At 44.7% G+C, this 21,396-nt stretch overlaps 1 protein-coding gene across 2 annotated transcripts in view; it reads right to left on the bottom strand.

The window, feature by feature from the left end:
• Positions 1-12,196: 12,196 nt before the first annotated feature.
• LOC122812966 (phosphatidylinositol transfer protein beta isoform-like) overlaps positions 12,197-21,396 on the bottom strand; it is a 131,109-nt gene continuing 121,909 nt past the window's right edge. For both annotated transcript variants that reach the window (XM_044085056.1, XM_044085057.1), the window contains exon 7: positions 12,197-14,789. The gene's annotated coding sequence lies outside the window, so the exon portion shown is untranslated. The remainder of the gene's footprint in view (positions 14,790-21,396) is intronic.

Below are 21,396 nucleotides of genomic sequence, written 5' to 3'. Positions count from 1 at the left end.
GGGGGTGAGAAATAAGGGTGGATTAGTGTTGCATTCTGCAGAAATGGCTGAGGCATCGATTTTGATGGAGAAGAAAGTCAGTCCACTGCTTAGCAGCTCAGCTAGATACTGTAATATTTGAGGTAAATTCAGTTTTCCAGGATCCTGGCCCTTTTTCTCATTCCAGACACAAAACCGTTTCCATTTTGCGGAGTAAGCTTTTCTAGTAGACGGCCTTCTGGCCTCCAAAAGGACATCCTGCTCCTCCTTGGAGAGTAGGGTCTGTTGTGATGCTAAGGAATCTTCCATGCGGCTAGATTGAGTGTTTTAGCTGACTGTGAAGAGTTTTGAAGCTGTGCTGAGTCAGAAGAAGAGGCATCAGAGGCAGGGTCCATGGTGGGGAATGAGTCAGGCTCCTCAGGAGTGGGTACCAGTGTTGTCTTGGCCAGTCTAGAGCAATGAGAATCATCTTTGGTCTGTCTGCTCTGGTTTTTAATAGAACTTTGGGCAGCAGAGGAAGAGGTGGGAAGGCATAAACTGTCATTGATGTCCCAACTGAAAGAGCGTCCACTCTCCAGGCCTTTGGATGAAAAATCCTTGAGCAGAATTTTGTCAATTGGTGATTTTTGTGGGAGGCAAAGAGATCTATGTCTGGCCTTCCCCATGCTTGAATCATCTCTGTAAAAACTTGAGGATGCAACTTCCATTCGTGTGGATCTGTCATATTTCTGCTTAGGTTGTCTGCCAGCGTGTTTTCCTTGCCTGGCAAGTACTGTGCTTGTAGTTCGATTTGCAAGTCCAGGGCCATGTTCCAAAGTGACACGGCCAGTCTGCATAGGGGGTATGAATGGGTTCCTCCCTGTTTATGAACCACATTACTGTGGTGTTGTCCGTCCTTATCAATAGTTGACCTGGTTGCAGAAGGTCTTTGAAAGCTATAATAGCATTTATTACTGCTAGCATTTCCTTTTGATTGATGTGTAGGTGCTTTTCTTTTTGGGACCATTTGCCCTGAATGCACCGATCTGTCATGTGCGCCCCCCAGGCATAGTCCGAGGCGTCTGTTGTGTGACTTGATTTGCTTGAGGCTTGCTGAATGGGAGACCTGTATTTGTTTGGCATGTTTGAGCCCACCACAGAAATTCCTTTTGAAGACATGGAATTATTGTCTCCAAACTGTGGCTGCGTTGAGACCATAGGTTTTTCAGGTACCATTGAAGTTTCCTCATATGCAGCTTTGCACATGGGATTAGTAAGATGCAAGATGCCATGAATCCCAGAGCCTGCAAGATTTTCCTTGCAGTCAGCCTGGTACAATTTGCTAGTGTTCTGAAGTATTGAGTTAGTTGCCCCTGCTTCTCTGGTGTGAGGTAGACCATCTGGGTGTTCGTGTCCAAGTTGGCACCCAGGAAAATTATTTTCAGAGAGGGTATTAGTCTTGATTTCTTTATGTTGACTGTGTATCCCAGAGAATTCAACAACATTACATAAGCCAGATGTTTCAGAAGAATGTGCGTGCTGTCCGCTTGGATCAGGCAGTCGTCCAAATAGGGGTATATTTGCATCCCTTGAAGTCTGCAGTAAGCAATTACTGACGCTAGGCATTTCGTGAATACTCTGGATGCAGTAGATAAGCCAAAGGGCAATGCAGAGAATTGATAATGGGTTGAACCTGCAAGAAATCTGAGGTATCTTCTGCAATTTTTTCTGATTGGGACATGCAGGTATGCCTCCTTGAGGTCCAACGTTACCAGCCAAGACTCCTTGCCCAGCATGGGAAGAAGCTGCTGTAGAGTGAGCATCTTGAATTTTGGTACGAGTAGAAATGTGTTTAGGATGGATAGGTCCTAAATAGGTCTCCAATCCTTCCCCTTCCTTGGTACCAGGAATAGTCTGGAATAAAAACCTTGAGCTTGTTCGTGCGTAGGTACCTCTTGAATTGCTTTCATGTCTATGAGATCTGAAATTTGTCTTTGTGCCTCTGCCCTTTGATTGTGTGGCAGGTTTGGCATGCCTCTCATTTTTGGAAGGGTGTGAAAATGGAATCTGTAGCCTCTGTTTATAATGTCCAGGATCCATTTGTCTTTTGTGACAATATGCCAATTTTTTGAAAATAATGCCAGTTTGCCGCCTAAGGGTGCTGCCATTTGAGTCTTGTTTGGCATGCAAAGGGGAAAGTCATTGGGCTGGTTTTCTGAATGGTTGCGAGTTATCCTCACCACCTCTTTGTGTAGGAGCTTGCCATTGTCTGCCTCTAAACGATCCTTGGGATTGCCCTCTGCCCCTCGGGTGCCTGTATCTACCTCTTTGGGGTCTGTCCATGGCTGGAAAGGGCCAATTTTTGGAAGGCCAATTTCTACTGAAACGTGGGGGTTGTACCTGTAGAAAATCTTTCACTGTTTGCATTGATTTAGCCTTTTCCTCCATTTTCCTTAATACCTCCTCAGCATTAGCACCAAATAATACACCCTTTTGTAGAGGGGCATCTAGTAATTTAGCTTTGACATGATCTGGTAAGGTTTGTTCCTTGAGCCAGGCATGTCTACGTATGACTGATCCTGTAACAGCAGCTCTACAAGAGTCCTCTAGAGCACCAAAACCACATTGTAAGGTATGTTTACCCACTTGTTCTGCACTATGCATCAAATCCTGCAACTCCTTCAAGTCTGGTTGTTCAGGTTGTGACATTTTACTTCTCAATTGTGATAACAAAAACTGTTGGTACTTTAGCATATGGAACTGACAGTTTAATGCCCTCATGGTTAAGGTTGGCAGAGGTATATACCTTTTTTCCCCACCTTTCTAAGGATCTGGAATCTCTCTTGGAAGGTAATGGATTTTTAGCAGTGGAGGCCTTAATTCCCTTGGGGCCCTGTGAGATAGTTTCTGGGTCAGCAGCATTGCTTTTGTATAGAAATTGGTGCGAGTCAGGAACCCTGTAGTACCTGTCAGGCTTGACTGGAGCTGGAGGTAGAGAATCCGGGTTAAGGTAGGCCTCAGAGTACACATCATCTAGTATGTCCAAGACAGGAGGTATAGCTAGAGGCCTGTGCTGAGGTAGTAAGAGAAATTCCCTAAGCCTTTTCTTGGAATCTGAATAATCTTGGCCTTCCCAGTGGAAGTGTTCCCTTAAGGTATGCAAAGTTTCCCCAAATGAGTAATCTTCTGGGGGGGATAGAAAGGGAATGGACTCCTCTGCATCAGAGTCTTCAAAAGGGGAGTAAGAATGTTCCTGTTCAGAGTGCTCTGATATAATGGAGCCCTGATCAGAGGAGGGGGATTCCCCCTCCACTCTGAGCCTTTTGTCCGGGGGGGGGGGGGTTGAGAACCCCTGATAAGGGTAATTGGATCCTCAGCCATCTTAAGCATCTGTTTTTTAGGCATGGGGCCTGGAGATGGGCCCTGTGTAGCTTGTCTCAGAATGCATGGCTGCTTTAGACTTAGTGAAATCCTTGATGGAAAAAGAAGAGGAAGGCCTGAAGACACCTTGAGAGGAGGTATACCTGTCCACATTTTGAGATTCACCGCCAAGAGTGGCTTCGGTATCTGTAGTCGGGGTGTGGGCCGAGGAGCCTGCGACCTGGGGCACAGGAGACACCGCCAATGTAGTGTCGTCGGTAGTCAGGGGCTGCGTAGGCACCTCGCTGAGAACCGGACCACGTGTAGTCGGCTTTGGCATGGTGTCGGTAGAGGCCGCGGACCTCGTGTGTCGGTCCTTATCTTTGCGTTTTTTAGACAAAACTGGAGTCTGAGTATCCGACGACATAATATAGTTAAATTTTTTGCCAAAATAATGCTGGGCGAACTCTGCCCGATGCTTAATGGTGCGTTTGTTGAATGTAGCACAAAAGCGACAGACCGAGACGTCGTGGTCTGGGCCTAAAAGTACAGTTTTGTACCTACCATAAATGTAGATGTCCGATAAACATGCAACTGCAGTCATAACATGTGGGTTGTCCTGCCTCAGGCAGCCCTCGGTCGGCCGGATTCCAAAGTCTGGGTCCGACGTCGGCTGAAGTCGCATTTCTCTCCGACATCAGAGCGGCTGGAGTACATAAGCATCAGCCAATGCCATTTTCTTCAGTGTTTCTTGTCCCAGATGCCAGGTGCCCTCCAAGGAAGGCTGTAATCAAATTGGAAGACAAAAACAGGATTCCAAACAAATAAATGAGCAATAAAACAAATACACCATAACAGATATCCCCCCAGCTAAGAAGTAAGAGGGATAGGAGTGGACCCTAGGCATAGAGGGGTATGGAGGGAGGGAAAATCCGACTGCAGTTGCATGTCTAACGGACATCTACATTTATGGTAGGTACAAAACTGTACTATGTCCTTCAAGAATGCAACTGCAGTCATAACATGTGGGTAGAACACCATAGCTTAGCTGGGGGAGGAGGAATGCTCTAGGAAAAAGATGGTGTGGCAATCAAACCATGCAGGACTGCCGAAGCAAAGCCTGCTCTGGATCTGGAGTATAGAGGGAGATTGTAGTGTTTGGAGAATGTATGCACGGAGCTCCATGTAGCAGCTTCTAGAATGTCCTTGGTAGGCACCCCTCTTAAGAATGCTGTAGAGGTGGCTGTAGCTCTGGTGGAATGTGGTCTGACATTGGCTGGAACAGTCTTTCCATGAAAGGAATAACAGAATCTGATAGTGTCCAATCCATTTAGAAAAAGTCTGTTTTGAAATTGCTTTTCCTTGGACTGCAGGGGCGTAAGCTACAAAAAGTTGTTCAGACTTCCTACTGGCCTTGGTTCTGTCCAGGTAGTATCAAAGTTGTCTGTGAATGTCCAAGGTATGCAACAGTCTTTCCCCCTTGTTCTCAGGTTTGGGGAAGAAAGCAGGCAGATGAATGGCTTGATTTAAAGAAACCCTAGATACCACCTTTGGCATAAAAGTAGGGTTGGTTCTTAATGAGACCCTGTCTCTGTGAAAAATAATAAAGGGTGGTATTGCCATTAGGGCCTGTAGCTCCAAAACCCTTCTTGCTGAGTTAATTGCCAACAGGAAAGCTGTCTTCCATGAGAGAAATTGCAAGTCAACTGAAGCTGCTGGCTCAAATGGAGGTAGGGTCAGTTTTTCTAAGACAAAATTGAGGTCCCAGGCTGGCACTGGGGCCTTTCTTGGAGGCTTAATGTTCTTGATTCCCCCTGAGGAATTGCCTTAGTAAGGGGTGAGAAAAAACAGGAGGATCAATGTTGTATCTAGCTGAAATAGCAGATGCATGTATCTTTATGGAAGAATGAGAGGCCGTTCTTTAACATATCTGCCAAATATTCCAAGATGAGTGGGATGTTCAATAATGATGCATCCTGTCCCTTGCTGGCATTCCAAATGCTGAATCTTTTCCACTTTGCTAAGTAAACCTTTCTGGTGGATGGTCTTCGAGCCTCTGTTAGTATCTGCTGAACTTCCTTGGAGAGAGATAAGCTGAAGTTATTTATGGGATCTCCCAGGCTGTTAGCTGCAGTGTCTGAAGATTTGGATGCAGTGTTTCGAAATTGTGTTGAGTCAAAAGTAGAGGCCACTGGGGAAGGGCCCACCTCCTGGTGTGACATATGCTCCGTAGTAGTGGGTACCAGTGTTGTCTTGGCCAGTTCGGAGCTATTATGATTCCCTTGGGTTTCTCTGCTTTGATCTTTAGTAATACTGAGGTCATCAGTGGCAGAGGTGGAAATGCATAGATTGCTAGGGAGTTCCAGTTGAATATGAGGGCATCTATTTTCCAAGCTTTTGGATGGTATGTCCTTGTGCAGAATTTTGGTAGAAGATGGTTGAGGTGAGAGGCAAATAGGTCCACTTCTGGCTTGCCCCATGTCGAAGTGAGTTGTCTGAAGGCCTTCGGATGTAACCTCCACTCGTGTGGATCTGTGAAATTCCTGCTTAGGCTGTCCGCCAACACATTGTCTTTTCCTGGAACAAACTGAGATTGTAACTGGATGTTTAGGCTCAGTGATTTCTCCCAAAGCTGCATTGTCAGTCTGCAAAGGGGGGTAAGAGTTGGTGCCCCCTTGCTTGTTTATGTACCACATCACAGTGGTGTTGTCTGTCCTTATCATTAAATGGCCTTGCTGGAGTTGGTGTTGAAAGGCCTCGATGGCATGCATTACTGCCAGCATTTCCTTTTGGTTTATATGCAGATGTGTTTCCCTTGGAGACCATTGTCCTTGTATACACCTGCCTTCCATGTGTGCCCCCTATCCAAGGTCTGAGGCGTCTGTAGTCATGGTCTGCGTTATCTGTGGTTTTTTGAATGACATCCCTGTGTTTGCCTGGCTCACCGAGGCCCACCACAGGAATTCCTTTTGTAGGCATGGAATGAGTGGTGTGATTGTCTCCAAGGTGTTGCTGTGTTGAGACCAAATGCTTTTTAGGTACCATTGAAGCTTTCTCATGTGTAGTCTTGCTAATGGAATGAGGAGAATGCAGGATGCCATATAACCCAGGGCCTGTAGGAATCTCCTTGCAGTCATCTGGGTGAGTTTTGCTAAACCTTCGAAGTAATGAGTTAACTTCGCTTGCTTGTCTTCTGTCAGGTAAGCCATCTGAGAGGCTGTGTCTAGTTTGGCTCCTAAGAAGATTATTTGCTGGGATGGCTGCAGTCTTGACTTTTGGAAGTTGACTGTGTATCCCAGAGCTTGAAGTAATCGTATGACATAATCCAGGTTTTTTGTCAACATCAATTTGTCATCCGCTTGTATGAGGCAGTCGTCCAGGTACGGGTAAATTTGTATTCCCTGGAGCCTGCAATGAGCAATTACTGAAGCCAGGCATTTTGTAAATACTCTGGGCAGTAGATAAGCCAAATGGCAATGCTGAGAATTGATAATGCTCTGGCCCTGCAAGAAATCTGAGGTATCTTCTGCAGCTGTGTCTGATAGGGACATGCAGGTATGCCTCCTTGAGGTCCAGAGTAATCAGCCACGACCCCTTGCCCAGCATGGGAAGGAGTTGCTGTAGAGTCAGCATTTTGAACTTTGGTACTATGAGAAAGGTGTTTAATGTGGACAAGTCCAGTATTGGTCTCCATTGAGATTCTTTTCTTGGAACAAGGAACAGTCTTGAGTAAAACCCCTGGCCTTGTTCTTGTTGTGGAACTCTTTGTATTGCTTTCATCCGACTCAGCAGAATGATTTGCTTGATAGCCTCTGCCCTCTGATTTTGTGGCAGGTTTGGCATGCCTTGTTTTCTTGGTAAGGTATGAAAATGAAACCTGTACCCTCGGTCTATAATGTCCAAAATCCATTTGTCCTTTGTCAGTCTTTGCCAGTTTTCTGCAAACAGAGATAATTTCCCGCCCAAGGGAGCTTCTAGTTGTTCCCTGGTAGGCGGTAGTAGAGGAAAGTCATTGAGATTGTGGTTGTGGGGCAGGTGAAACCCCTGCGTCACTTCTTTGGTTTCCTGGCTGCCATTGTCGTCCCCTGTAAGGGCCTCTGTATTGGCCTCTTCCTCGGCCACGTCTGTTCTTACCCCCTTTGAAACTTTTCTGGATTAGGAAAGGACCAGTTTTTTGAAGGCCAATTCCTACTGAATCTGGGGGGTTGAACCTGGAGGAAATCCTTCACAGTCTGCACTGATTTTGCTTTTTCTTCGATGGTCTTTAACACATCCTTAGCATTTGTACCAAAAAGCTTGTTATTTTCCAAAGGTGCATCCAGAAGTTTTGCTTTTACATGATCAGGTAGAGGTTGACCTTTTAACCAAGCATGTCTACGAATGACCGCCGCTGTCATAGCTGCCCTACATGAAGCTTCCAGTGCATCATATCCACACTGCAGGAAGTGATTGCTTACTTGCTGAGTGTTATGTACAGCTTCCTGCAAAGTCTTCCTGTCTAAAGGATCAGGAGTGGCTAATGTTTTTTGTAAATCTTCTAACAGATAATCCTGATATTGCAACATATGGAAAAGGCAATTTAAAGCTCTCATAGATAAGGTAGTGGATGTATAAACCTTTTTGCCCCATCTCTCTAATGACCTTGCTTCCCTGTTGGAGGGCAAAGGATTTTTTTGAGGTGGAGGCCGAAACTCCTTTAGGCCCCTGTGAAATAGTTTCCAATCAGCAGTGTGGGCCCTGAATAAATGGGAATGAGTTTCAGGGACCCTGTAATACCTGTCTGGCTTGGCTGGAGCAGGAGGAAGAGAATCAAGGGTAGCACTAGAGTCAGAGTACAAATCATCCAGAACATCAAGTACAGGAGGAATAGCTAAGGGCCTGTGCTGAGGCTTCTTAAGGAAAGTCCTAAGACGTTTCCTAGAATCAGAATATTCCTGACCTTGCCACTTGAAATGTTCCCTCATGGTGTGCAGAACTTCCCCAAAAGAAATATCCTCAGGAGGGGAGGCCGAGATGATGGAATCTTCTGCATCCGAGTCCTCATAGGTCTGGAAGAGCTCTTCCTGGCTATCACAGTGTACAGAGCCCTCGGAATCTTCATCTGAAGGAGTAGGGTCAGAGGGTTCAACCCGGGGCCTTTTATCAGGAGGAGGCTGGGATCCTCTCTCAGGATGGGCCTGTGAACCTCTAATCATGGAAATCAAATCAGCAGCCATGGACATAATTTGTGTCTCTGGAGTCGGCTGAGGTAAGGATTTAGAAGATGCTTTGTTTGGCTGGCTGCCTTAGCCCTAGTGTAGGCCTTAATAGACATGGCCATAGGGGGCCTGGCAGCTCCACGTGCAGGAGTGACCTTGTCTACAGCAATGGTCTCGGGCATTTCCTCGGTTTCGGTATCCGGAGGAAAATCTATGACTGGCGGAGTAATGTCTGGAATCGGAGTCGTCGGTAATGCGGTGTCTTCGGTTCGGAGCGGTGGAGAGACCGTCTCAGAGGGAACTGGAGCACTCGCGCTAGGTTTTGGCGCGGAGTCGGTGGTAGAAGCGGGCCGAGGATGTCGATCCCGGTCTTTTCGCTTTTTGGGCGTTTGCGATGTCGGAAGATCCGACTGCATGGTGTAAGCAAAATTATCGCCGAAAAAATCTTCAGCGAACTCTGCCCGGCGCCTGAGAGTGCGCTTGTTGAAGCGAGCACAGGCTACACAGGCCGAGACGTTGTGGTCTGGGCCCAGGCAAGGGAGACAGTAAGAGTGGAAATCCTTATGAGGTATTTGTTTACCACAAGAAAGACAATTGTTAACTTTTTCAGTAATTTCTGACATCGGCTGAGGCAAGAAAAGGTCCCCAACGGGGTACTTAGCTTTTTTGATGACTTCGGTATCGTAGAATACAGGAGCTGACCGACCGGCACTTGCGAACTGCTTCTGCTTCGGGCACCGTGCGGCAAGAAAGACTGAAGAAAATGGCGTCGGCTGATGCTTATGCACTCCAGCCGCTGACGGAGAGAAATGCGACATCAGCCGACGTCGGACCCAGACTTTTGAATCCGGCCGACCGAGGGCTGCCTGAGGCAGGACAACCCACATGTTATGACTGCAGTTGCATTCTTGAAGGACATCAAGGAATACAGAGGGAATGGAAATCCATATGCGGTATTTGCTTCCCACATGAAATACAATTATTAACTTTGTCTGACATCGGTCTGAGGCAAGAAAAGTTTCCCCAACGGGGTACTTAGCTTTCAAGAAGACTTCGGTTGCAAAATTTTCATAATTTCAGGAGCTGGCCGACCGGCACTTGCCAACTGCTTCTGCTTCGGGCACCGCGCTGCAAGAAAAACTTAAGAAAATGGCGTCGGCTGGTTCTTTTATACCCCTGGCGCACTGACGTCAGGGAAGAAGAGACAACCGACACCGGACCTAGACTTTGGAATTCGGCCGACCAAGGACCCGCCTGACGGCAGAAGAACCCATCTGTTATGACTGCAGCTGTATGCACGATGAACATCAATCTCTCCTTAGCCTAAACAAGCAAATAAGAGCACTAGTGAAATCCTCCAAAGCAAGGAGTCCAGATTGCCACAATTACTAGTGATAATCATAAGGCCTTCTTCACATATTTCCATAACCTCAAAGGTAGCACCTACTAGAGACAATCATAAGGCCTTCTTCACATATATATGTCCATAATCTCAAAGGTAGCACCCAGATCTGTTCAGAACTGGTGGTCAAGGACACCACATATCCAAATGCCATAGATATAGCAAACTTGCTGGCTGACAGATTCAGCGAAAATGTCACCCCTCTGCCCCCCCCATCAATAAATTAGAACATTCCCCGTACTTGCCCCCTTCCCCTCATATCTGGAGATCAGGTCATCACTGCTCTCTAAAAGGCAAAAAATACTGCCTCCAAGGGACCAGATAACATTCCAGCCTGCATCCTACATGAACTCTGGCAGGAACTTGCAGCACCATTAGGTGCCCTACTCAACCAAAGCCTGAGTACCAGCTTTGTCCCAGCTGAGTGGAGGGCAGCAGTCATCCCTTTACACAAAGGTGGAGCATCCACCAGTACAGGAAATTACAGACCCATCAGCCTAACTACCCTGATCTGCAAGGCCATGGAACGGATTAGCATGGACTAGGACATTGGCAACCTCCAAACATTCGATCCCACACAGTTTGGCTTAGTCAAGGGAAGGTCATATCTGTTAAAATTGGTTGATTTTGAGATGGTCACCAAAGCCATGAACGAGGGGAAGGCAGCGCATACCACCTACCTTGACCTAGCCAAAGCCTTCGACACTATTCCCCACTTGGGAATAATAGATAAACTCTCTCAGCTAGGCATCAATGGGTAGCTAACTGGCTCACTAATAGAACCCACATAGTCAAAACAGGGGAAGCCACTTCAAACAGTAGGCCAGTATAGAGTGGCGTACCCCAGGGTTCGGTCTTGGGGTCTCTTATTTGGGATATACTTTTCTGAGGTGCAGACCAAAGCCAGTGGGCTACAGCTGACCAAGTATGCAGATGACTGCAAGTTGGGAGCTGTCATCAATTTCCCTAGTGACGTGGACATCCTCCAAGAGGGCTTACCCAAACAAATGACTGGTGCCAGAAACATGGCCTCAAGGTGAAAAAAAAAAAAAAAAGCATCATCCTCTTCTTTGGGATGAGTGATGTCCTGACAAATTATCACATTAATAACAGTGTCCTAAGCACGCAGACAGTCGTGAAGGATTTGGACACCCAGACTGATAGCAACCTGACTTTTGACCACCATGTTGCTTCCACTGTACGGAAAGTTTCTACATGGCCCACCTCATAAGTAAGGTATCTCATCCAGGGACAAGGATGTCATAACATTCCTGCATCCTACACTTACAAGGCCCATTACGGAGTACAATGCCGCATTTGGCATGTACCTCACAAAGCACATGCAGCAGCTGGACAGACCACTAAGGTTTCTCACCAGGAAAAACTAGGGCCTCAAAAATCTACCATACACAGAGCTTTTAAGCCTATCCCTCTACTCTTTCATACAGTTTCCTCACAGGTTAACTCTGTCTGGCATACAAGGTGATCTCAGACCCCACACCTTGATGGGACTGCTGCATATCCACAAGTCAAGCTCAAGTAACCCCCGCACACGGCCTCAACATGATTTGTGACATCAATAGGACTTGTTGGCGGGACAGACTCTTGTCCCAGAGACTCCATCTCCACGTCAAGCAGAGTACCTCTTTACCCCTTTTAAAGTGCAACCTGGATAAGTGGATGGGAAACAGAAGATACATCTCTGAGATTCCACCCACTGGGTGCTGATTTGTCTATGCATGGGCTAAACTCTTGGCTAGGCTTATAAGGGCTTCAGGGCCAATAGCTTACTAACTTCCTATGACCCTATGATACTCTCTCCGAGGACAGGGTACCAAATAAGTTGCCTTGTTTTCTCTCCTCATTCCAGAGGCTGGTTGCTGTTTATGTTGTCACTGTATTTCACTCCTGGGACGGGTACAGAATTAAAAGTTAGTTTTACTTTTGGGGCACTTAAATACCTCATGTGTCTCAATTTTAACACTGTAGCATCAAATTAAGTGATGTGCAAAACAGAGGTGATGCAAGACTGCTCATGGACCAAACCTTAGGGTAACCAGTTACCTGGCTGCCCTACAATCGACATAAAATGGAAATTTCAAAAATGTAAGCACACACCAACTTAATCCAGTTACCAACCATACATCTTGCACATCTTACAGTGACTTTTAATGCAAAATCTTAGATACAAAATGTTAAGACGCAGCACGTTAAAATAAAAAATGCCAATATAAAAATGTTCAGGTATGTGATCTCATTAACAATAAAAACAACACAGTTGATAAAGATACTCTTTATTCAGCAAAGTTCAGTGTTTGAAAAAACACTGAAAACACAACCATTCATGATTTAAATATTTATGTTTTCTATTCTTTTTTTTCCAACCAATGTTTTTTAAGTTGCCTGTATTAAAAAAATTCTCTGTGAAAATTTGGTCCTTGTGACTCTCCCTCGACTCTTTACTGTATGCAAAACTGAGTAGTAAACCAACTGCCTGTACTTAACTGCATTTCACACATGTGTCCAGCTGGAGTAAACTGACAGGCTTGTTTTGTGAGCACCTTGTTTGAAATAACAGCAATGCTGGCCCAATTTAACAGGCGGGACTAGGGGACTACATCTAATACACGGGTGTTACCAACAAAATGGCCATCATGACCTACCAACTCAAAAAAAAAAAAAAAAAAACATATACATGTAAAATCAGACACCCAAATGAATGGTGGACTGTGGCCCTAAATCAAGCCAGAAGGGTCTTTTTTTAATGGCTTCCCCTCCTTTGTTTTACTAAAAGATTTAGTGCCCCACCCCCTTTGTCTGGGTGGTAAAGTCCACCTTAGATTTAAATGACATTCTGGTTGTACAGTGAATCACGTCAGCCTTTCAAGTGATTGGCTGCTAAGCAAGCCCATCTGGCTTTTGGCACAGCCCACCACTTCAGTGGGTGAAATATGGCTGTTTTACCACCTTCGTTTACTCCCCACTACTACAGCATAATCTGCAAACTGGTAAATTCTGACTCCCTGGGATGGGCTTTTATACAAAGTCACTTAATATCTGCCCAAGAAATGTTATTGACACCATTCAGAAGGGATATTCAATAATTTCCCTCTATAAAAATGGCAGTAATAAAAACTCAATATTTACTTGGGGAAAATAAAGGTTTTCCTATGTATTTACTGCTGATGACATACCGGACAAAAAAATGTAATTAATCGCCAAAATGTAGAACTCCTTAACTTTTGCATGGCAATGTGCAGGTGCACTAGAGGCAGTCACTGTATTAAGCGACTCCTCTGACAGTGCTATTTGAAGTCAGTGACATGTTAATTATCCTAACATATGATAGTGGTTAACAATACAGTAAAAGATTTACACAAAAAATAAAAATCTAGCAAATCAGGTATTCACACAACTGATGACCAGAGAAACGTCTCATGATCTGTAAAGGCTCTCAGCAAAAGTAACCCCATGGAGAATCCTAAACACAAAGTAAGAGAAGGAGCAGCTTGAGAGGCAGAAGAAATTCTAGAAAAAAAGATGCAGGAGATAATAGGAATGCATATGGGGAAAGAAGCTACTGCCTGTAGCAAGGGTGAATGGGCAGGCTGCAGGAAGGATTTTGTACACACTGCACTTTCCATCACACAGCTTGAGGAAAGGATAATGAAGGAACACATTTGCAGCTACCTACTGCAGCTTGGTGAACGATGAGTAAAGGTGATGTCTGACGGCTAGCACACAGGTGCTTGGAAGTGACACTAGAAACTGAATAACCAACTATTACAGGACAGAGATCTCCCTCGGATCTGCTGATCAGTGGGTCATGGGATACTGACTTACAAAAGCCAATGAGTAAAGACCAGTTTCTACATGCATGTTAACCGTAGCACTGCATTACATTTATACACCTGTACAGACAGAAAATGAAGTTGTACCATGGATGAGATGAGAGACGCACCTCAAAAATGGCATCACATACCAAATGAATAAACAACCCGAGCTGATAAATATATAATAAAACACTTTAGGATACTAAAAAACAATTGTGCCTGAAGGTAGAAGGTCCCTTTCTTCAAACTGGCTACTTTGCATAAAACAGGCCCAGAAAAACTTAAAACTGAGATTTTGTCTGTCAAGACAAGACACTGGTCCATCCCCACTTTATAGGCTTGATAAATGTCCCTACAGCAAGACAGCACAAAATGTCGGAAGGTTTCATTTGCCAAAAGATGTAATGGCATTCTTGGCATTAAGTAGGGAAAGGGTGGGAAGAGCAACCACCACAGAAAGAAACACTACCATAACACAAGAACCAAGGAAACATTCCCAGCACAGCATTAAAAGCCAAAGGTTGAGGGGTCTGCACCCTAACTATGACAAAAGGCAGGGTCTGCACCCTAACTCTATGACAAAAGGCAGGGGGTATAGCAATCTGGCCCATTACATAGGCAAGCAAAGGCTACCACAGCAAAAAGTGGTGCAGAAAAGGGAGCAAGTGCTTAACATTGTCTTTGTATAAGGAACAGGGTCCTTTGTGCTAAGAGAAGTAAAGACAGACTGAGAATAAAGCAGCAAAAAAACACAGATCATACAAAAAGATCCTCTAAGAAACACTGCCATGTTCAATGTGTGTCCCTGAAATGCAGCTTCCCTTTGGCCACAAAGGGAAGACATTTTGATAAAAAGTACAAATACATTATTTAATAAAACAAGGACAATTACTGAAAAAAGACAAACATGTAAAGTGTGCAGTAAAACTTGATGGATGTACATTTTGCAAAAAATTTTTTTACAAGTGTAGTTCAGCTAGCATTTTAGGAGCGCAGTGAGGAGCGGTGACGTCTTCAGTCATCTTTTCTTCTCAATACCTGGAAAGAAAAGGAAATAGACGAGTTAAAAGGGGAAAAGTGTTTCTCACCCAAGTCCCCAATCCACTGGGTGACCCCTTATAAAATAACCCAAGAATGTTCAAGGTATGCAAGCACTCAGTCATCTAACCACCCCTATTCTGCTGTATCCACATCTAATAGCCACCACCGCTAGAACTGGACACCTCATTTCCGTGCCTCTTCAACTAGTCCTGTGGAAGGCAACAATTTCTCGTATTACTACCAACCATGCTGACTTGGGTTGGAGGCAACTGACTATGGTAATGCAAAGCACTCAGCTGATCTGAATGATTAGCGCCCACCCCACCCACCTTTTATCATGCCACCACAAATTTGCAGGATGCCTTATCAGCTCTTACTGCCTTAAAGGATCTACCTGTCCATCAAAAAAAAGTTACTTGCTGATGAATGTCCAGATGGGTGGCCAAACTACCTCAGTACCTCTAAGTGGCTGATCCACACTGAATCCAGAACAAGATCTTCAGACAAAATAAACCCTGTCCGAAAAAGAAAACACAATCAATGGACTACCAAAACCCAAAGACACAGTGGAATCAGGCACATACTGCAGAAAAGGCAGAAACCACTTCATAATCATATGGCCTTAGCTCAACAAAGGAGGAAAGCAAGAGGCAGCCAATGCAAAAGTGACTGCAGTAATGGATACAATGACACAGAACATGCAGTACTGCAGGACCAGATTGGGACCATCAGCAGAACCGACAGTTAACTAGCATCCAAAGTTTTCTACAAGCAGGTGCAGCAAAGTACAGTTGTGTACACTTACCATAAATGTAGATGTTCGAGTATATTCACTGTTGCAGTCATTACATTTGGGTAATCTACTGGCAGGTTGCCCTCAGTCGGCCTGAATAACAAAGTCTTGGGTCCTGCGTCGGTTGCTGTCTCCTCTTCCATGAAGTCAGGTTGTCAGGGGTATAAAACATGCAGCAGACGCCATTTTAATCAGTTTTTCTTGCCCAAGATGTATGTATATATATATATATATATATATATATATATATATATATATATATATATATATGGATAACTATTGAAAATGCGAATGGCACTTGGGCGACAGTCGAATGTATAAGGTCGTAAACAAGGATGTCGAAGACAAAATAATCAATCTAGGAACGGTTTTAACATGGGTCGAGGTAGGTGTTCAGTATTATTCCCTACTACAAACATCTTCCCTACCTCGACCCATGTTAAAACCGTTCCTAGCTTGATTATTATGTCTTCGACATCCGTGTTTACATCTATACATTCGACTATCCGACTGTCGCCCAAGTGCCGTATATATAGTATATATATATATATATATATATATATATATACATATATATATATATATATATACATATATATATATATATATATATATATAATAGTGAAGGAAAGAAGAGGTATAATAATAGAGAAGAAAGGGGGCTGGCGGGTGGGTAACCTGGACTGCAACAGTGAATACACTCAAATATGTATATTTATGGTAAGTGTACACAACTGTACTATGTTCTTCGTGTTTCACTGTTGCAGTCATTACATTTGGGTAGAATCCCAAAGCTATGGATGGGAGGATGGAATTATACAGCATTAGGAGTGGCTATAAGGCCCTGCAGGACTGCAGTGGCAAAGCCTGCCCTGGATTTAGAAAAGAGGTAAATGGTAATGTTTGGTGAACTTATGAACTGAGCTCCAGGTAGCAGCTTCTAGAATGTCTCTGGTAGGAACACCTCTGAGAAAGGCTGACGAAGTAGATGCAGCCCTGGTGGAATGGGATCTGATCCCCTTGGGGACAGGTTTACCATGGTGCATGTGGCAGAAATGAATACAATGGCTTATCCATTTTGAAATAGTCTTCTTTGAGACGGCCTTCCCATCTGCCCCTGCAGCAAATGCCACCAGTAGTTGCTCAGACTTTCTTAGAGATTTTGTCCTGTTTAAGTACAAACTTGGTTGTCTGTGTATATCCAGTGAATGCAGAATTCGCTCCCCCTTGTTCTGCGGATTTGGGAAAAAAGTTGGCAGATGAATGGTCTGGTTAAGAGCCACACTGGATACCACCCTAGGCATAAAAAAAGGATTGGTCCTGAGGGCCACCCTGTCCGGATAAAAGATAATGAAAGGCTCCACAGCCATGAGAGCCTGTAGTTCTGAAATCCTTCTAGCTGAAGTGACTGCTAAAAGAAAGGCAATCTTCCAAGAAAGAAATTTTATGTCTGCAGTGGCAGCTGGTTCAAAAGGACATAGGGTGAGTTTTTCCAGCCAAAATTGTGGTCCCATGCAGGAGTTGGAGCTCTCCTGGGAGGTCTCAAATTTGGGGCCCCTCTGAGGTATTGCTTTAGCAGGGGATGAGAAAAGAGAGGAGGCTGTGTTGTAATGAGCCGAGATGGCAGAGGCATGGATTTTTATAGAAGAAAAAGATAGGCCCTTGTGAGGCATCTCAGTTAAATATTGCAGAATCTGAGGAATATTGGACATTGCTGTGTTTATTCCTTGTGCTTGGTTCCAGGCACAGTATATCTCTTCCATTTATCAGCATAAGAGTTTCTAGTACTAGGCCTCCTAGCCTCCAAAATTACATCAATCACAGGTTTACCAAGGGATATGACTGGTGAAATTAGTTGATTAGCCATGCTGCAAGATTCAGAGTTTGGAGCAGAGTGTGCAGAATTTGATAGTTCTGCTGAGACAATAGATGAAGAATCGAGGCAAGTAGCAAGGAGGAAGGTGACATATTCCTTAGAAGTGGGTATCAGTGTTGGTGAGGCCAGTCTGGAGCAATCACAATCATTTTTGGTTTTTCCTGTCTGACTTAGTAAAAAAAAGGCACAGACCGATATGTTTTTCCAGCTGAAGGATAGAGCATCCACTTTCCAAGCTTTTTTTGTGATGAATTCTTGTGCAGAATTTGTCTAACTGGTAGTTTTGGGGAGAGGCAAAAAGATCCATGTCTGGGCTCCCCCATTTTCGTGTCAACATCCTGAAGATTTGCGGATCCAGTTTCCATTCATGTGGGTCCATAAGATTTCTGCTTAGGTCATCTGCCAGAGTATTTTGCTTTCCTGGCAGGAACTGAGCTTGTAGATGTATTTGGTAAGTCAAGGCTGTGTTCCACAAGGCCACGGCTAGTCTGCAAAAGGGGTAGGAGTGGGTACCCCCTGCTTGTTTATGTACCACATAACTGTGGTGTTGTCCATCTTAATCAGTTGTTGTCCTGGATGAAGGAAGTCCTTGAAGGCTGTCGGAGCATTCTGTACAGCTAGCATTTCTTTCTGGTTGATATGTAGGTGCATCTGAGTTGGGCTCCATTCGCCCTGAATGCATCTCCCTGCCAGATGGGCACCCCCCCCCCCCCAAGCATAGTCTGATGAGTCTGTAGTCAGGGTTTGGGTGGCAGGGGGTAGAGTGAATGACAGTCCCTTGCTTTGGTGACAAGTCTCTGCCCACCAAAGGAACTCCTGTTGCAGGCAAGGAATGAGAGGAATCATTGTTTCCAGGCTGTGACAATGTTGACTCCATAAGCTTTTTAGGTACCACTGAAGTTTCCTCATATGCAGTCTTGCATATGGAATTAGTAGAATGCAGGATGCCATGAACCCCAAAACCTGAAGAATTTGTCTTGCAAACAGCTGGGTTTTTGTGGCCACTTGTTTGAAGTACGTTATGAATTTAACTTGTTTTTGTCTGGCGTGAGGTAAGCCAACTGGGCAGTTGTATTCAAGCTTGCACCCAGGAATGTAATTATTTAAGAGGGTACCAGTTGTGATTTCTTTTCGTTTGTGGTGTACCCGTAGGCATGTTAGAAGCCTTTTTACAAATGACAAATATTGTAGAAGAGTGTCCTTGTCCTCTGCCTGAATTAGACAACTGTCCAGATAAGGATAAATTTGAATGTTTTTGTCTGCAAATTGCAATCACTGGTGCCAGGCACTTTGTGAAGACCCTGGGCGCAGTAGATAAGCCAAAGGGCAGTGCAGAGAACTGGTAATGCAAATAGCCTGTTTTGAAGTGGAGGTATCTTCTGCAAGATTCCCTGATTGGAATATGCAGGTAAGCCTCTTAAGTCTAGAGTTACTAACCAGGCATTCTTGCCTAGCATAGGCAGTAGTTGTTGTAGAGTCAGCATCTTGAATTTTGGAATGTCCAGGAAAGTATTTAGAATGGATAAGTCCAGAATTGGACGCCATGATTTGTACCAGGAAAAGTCTTGAATAAAAGCCTTGTCCTTTCCTTTTCTAGTACTGGATGAATAGCCCCCATATCCATGAGAGATGTGACTTGTTTCTGGGCCTCCGCCCACTGATTTGGAGGCAGATCTGGCCATCCGTTTGGAGTTGGCAATGTGTGGAAATGAAATCTGTATCCCTGGGATACTATATTTAAGACCCACTTGTCCTGGGTAATCAGATGCCAATTTTGAGCATGAAGTGTTAGTTATCCCCCCAAAGGGGCTGCCAAAAGATAAGTGCTTGGAAATGGCAGAGGAAAGTCATTGAGATTGTTTACCACAGGGTGGTGCTTTGCTACTTCCTGATTTGGCGGTGGAGGCACCCCATTGTTTTGTCCTGTAAGACCCTTGTGACTGAAACCTGGAGCCCTTGGAGTGTCTGTTTTTTACCTGAGCGGCTCTGTTGGGTACTGGAAAGGACCAGCTCTTAGTAGGCCAGTGCCTAGTGAACCTGGGTGGCTGCACTTGCACAAAATCTTTTACAGTTGCATAGATTTAGCTTTGTCTTCCATCTTTTTCAAAACTTCTTCTGCCTTATTACCAAACAGACTGTCCTGCTGTAAAGGAGCATCCGGCAATTTATCTTTAACATGATCAGGCAGATTTTGCTCCTTGAGCCAAGTATGCCTTATCACAGATCCAGTTACAGCGGCCCTGCAAAAGGCCTCCAAGGAATCAAAGCCACATTGCACAGTATGTTTTCCTACTTGTTCATCTGAATGCAATAAATCCTGTAACTCTATTTTCCTCACAATCAGAAATCAACAATTTTCTGTTTCAGTAAGCCCATGACATGCTGTTGATATTTAAGCATATGAAATTGACAGTTTAAAGCCATGATTGCCAAGGTTGCAGACGTATAAACCTTCTTACCCCATCTATCTATCCATCGCCCTGGAGTCTCTATCAGAAGGGGTAGGATTTTTAGCAGTAGAAGCCTAAACACCCTTGGGACACTGAGAAATTGTTTCAGGGTCAGCAGTAGGATTTTTGAAAAGAAACTTGGGGGAGTCGGGACAATCTGTCTGGCTTACTAGGAGCCGGAGGCAGGGAATCAGGAGCCATGCTGGATCCTGAGAAAACAAACAACAATGTCTAAAAAGTACAGTTGTATTTGTTGTATCTTTCGGCTTTTCCTGGTTAGGGGTCACCTCAGTGGAACTCCAGTCCGCTGATTGGCAGTAGATTTTTACGTACAGAGTTGCCAGCCCTGACGCACAGCCTTTAACGAAGGTACGCCCATTCACGCACGTCTCCACACAGAAGACGCTTTAGCTGAGAATCGAAGACGTCTTACTGTGAGGCGACAACGCTATCGCAGCGAACCTACCATAAATGTAGATGTTAGAGTGTATTCACTGTTGCAGTCATTACTCTTGGGTTATCCTGCTGGCAGGCTACCCTCAGTCGGCCAGAATTCCAAAGTCTAGGTCCGGCGTTGGTTGCTGTCGCCTCTTCCTTGACGTCAGTGCACAAGGGGTATAAAAGATGCAGCCAATGCCATTTTCTTCAGTTTTTCTTGCCCCAGATGTCAGGTGCCCCAAATTGGTAGGCTGAAAAATATGCCAATAAGAAATGCATGCACAAAAATAACATTTCCTTCATCTACAAGCAAATACACCAAAAAGGTTGTATAGGATAGAGAACTGTAGATAAGTCCCAGCAAAGAGAAGGGGGATGGTGGGTGGGTAACCTGGACTGCAACGGTGAATACACTCGAACATTTACATTTATGGTAGGTACACAACTGTACTATGTTAATCATGTTTCACTGTTGCAGTCATTACTCTTGGGTAGAATCCCAAAGCTGAGGATGGGTAGCTGGGCTAAATAGGATTAGGAGAGGCTATGAGGCCCTGCAGAACTGCAGGGGCAAAGCCTGCTCTGGACTTAAGAGTAGAGAGGCAAGTGGTAGTGCTTTGTAAAGGTGTGCACTGAACTCCAAGTTGCAGCCTCCAAGATATCTTTGGTTGGTACTCCTCTGAGGAAGGCTGTTGAAGTGGCTGCTGCTCTGGTGGAATGAGGCCCAATGCCCTTAGGCACTGATTTGCAATACTGAAAATAGCAGAAACGGATGCAATTGCCTATCCATTTAGAAATAGTCTTGTTTTGAGATAGCCTTTCCTTGTGATCCTGCAGCATATGACACAAAGTTGCTCAGTCTTTCTGAAAGCTTTAGTTCTGTCCCAAGTAGAAGCATAACTGCATGTGCATGTCCAAAGAATGCAGAATTTTCTCACCCTTGTTCTGTGGATTTGGGTAAAAGGTAGGCAAGTGAATGGTTTGGTTGAGGGCCACACTGGACACCACCTTAGGCATAAATGTAGGGTTTGTCCTGAGAGAAACCCT

The sequence above is a fragment of the Protopterus annectens genome, chromosome 10.part0, assembly GCF_019279795.1.
Source record: "Protopterus annectens isolate FY-2018-M chromosome 10.part0, PAN1.0, whole genome shotgun sequence".
Taxonomy (NCBI): domain Eukaryota; kingdom Metazoa; phylum Chordata; order Ceratodontiformes; family Protopteridae; genus Protopterus; species Protopterus annectens.
Note: the sequence above shows the minus strand (reverse complement) of the source record. Positions and strands in the feature narration are given on the sequence as shown.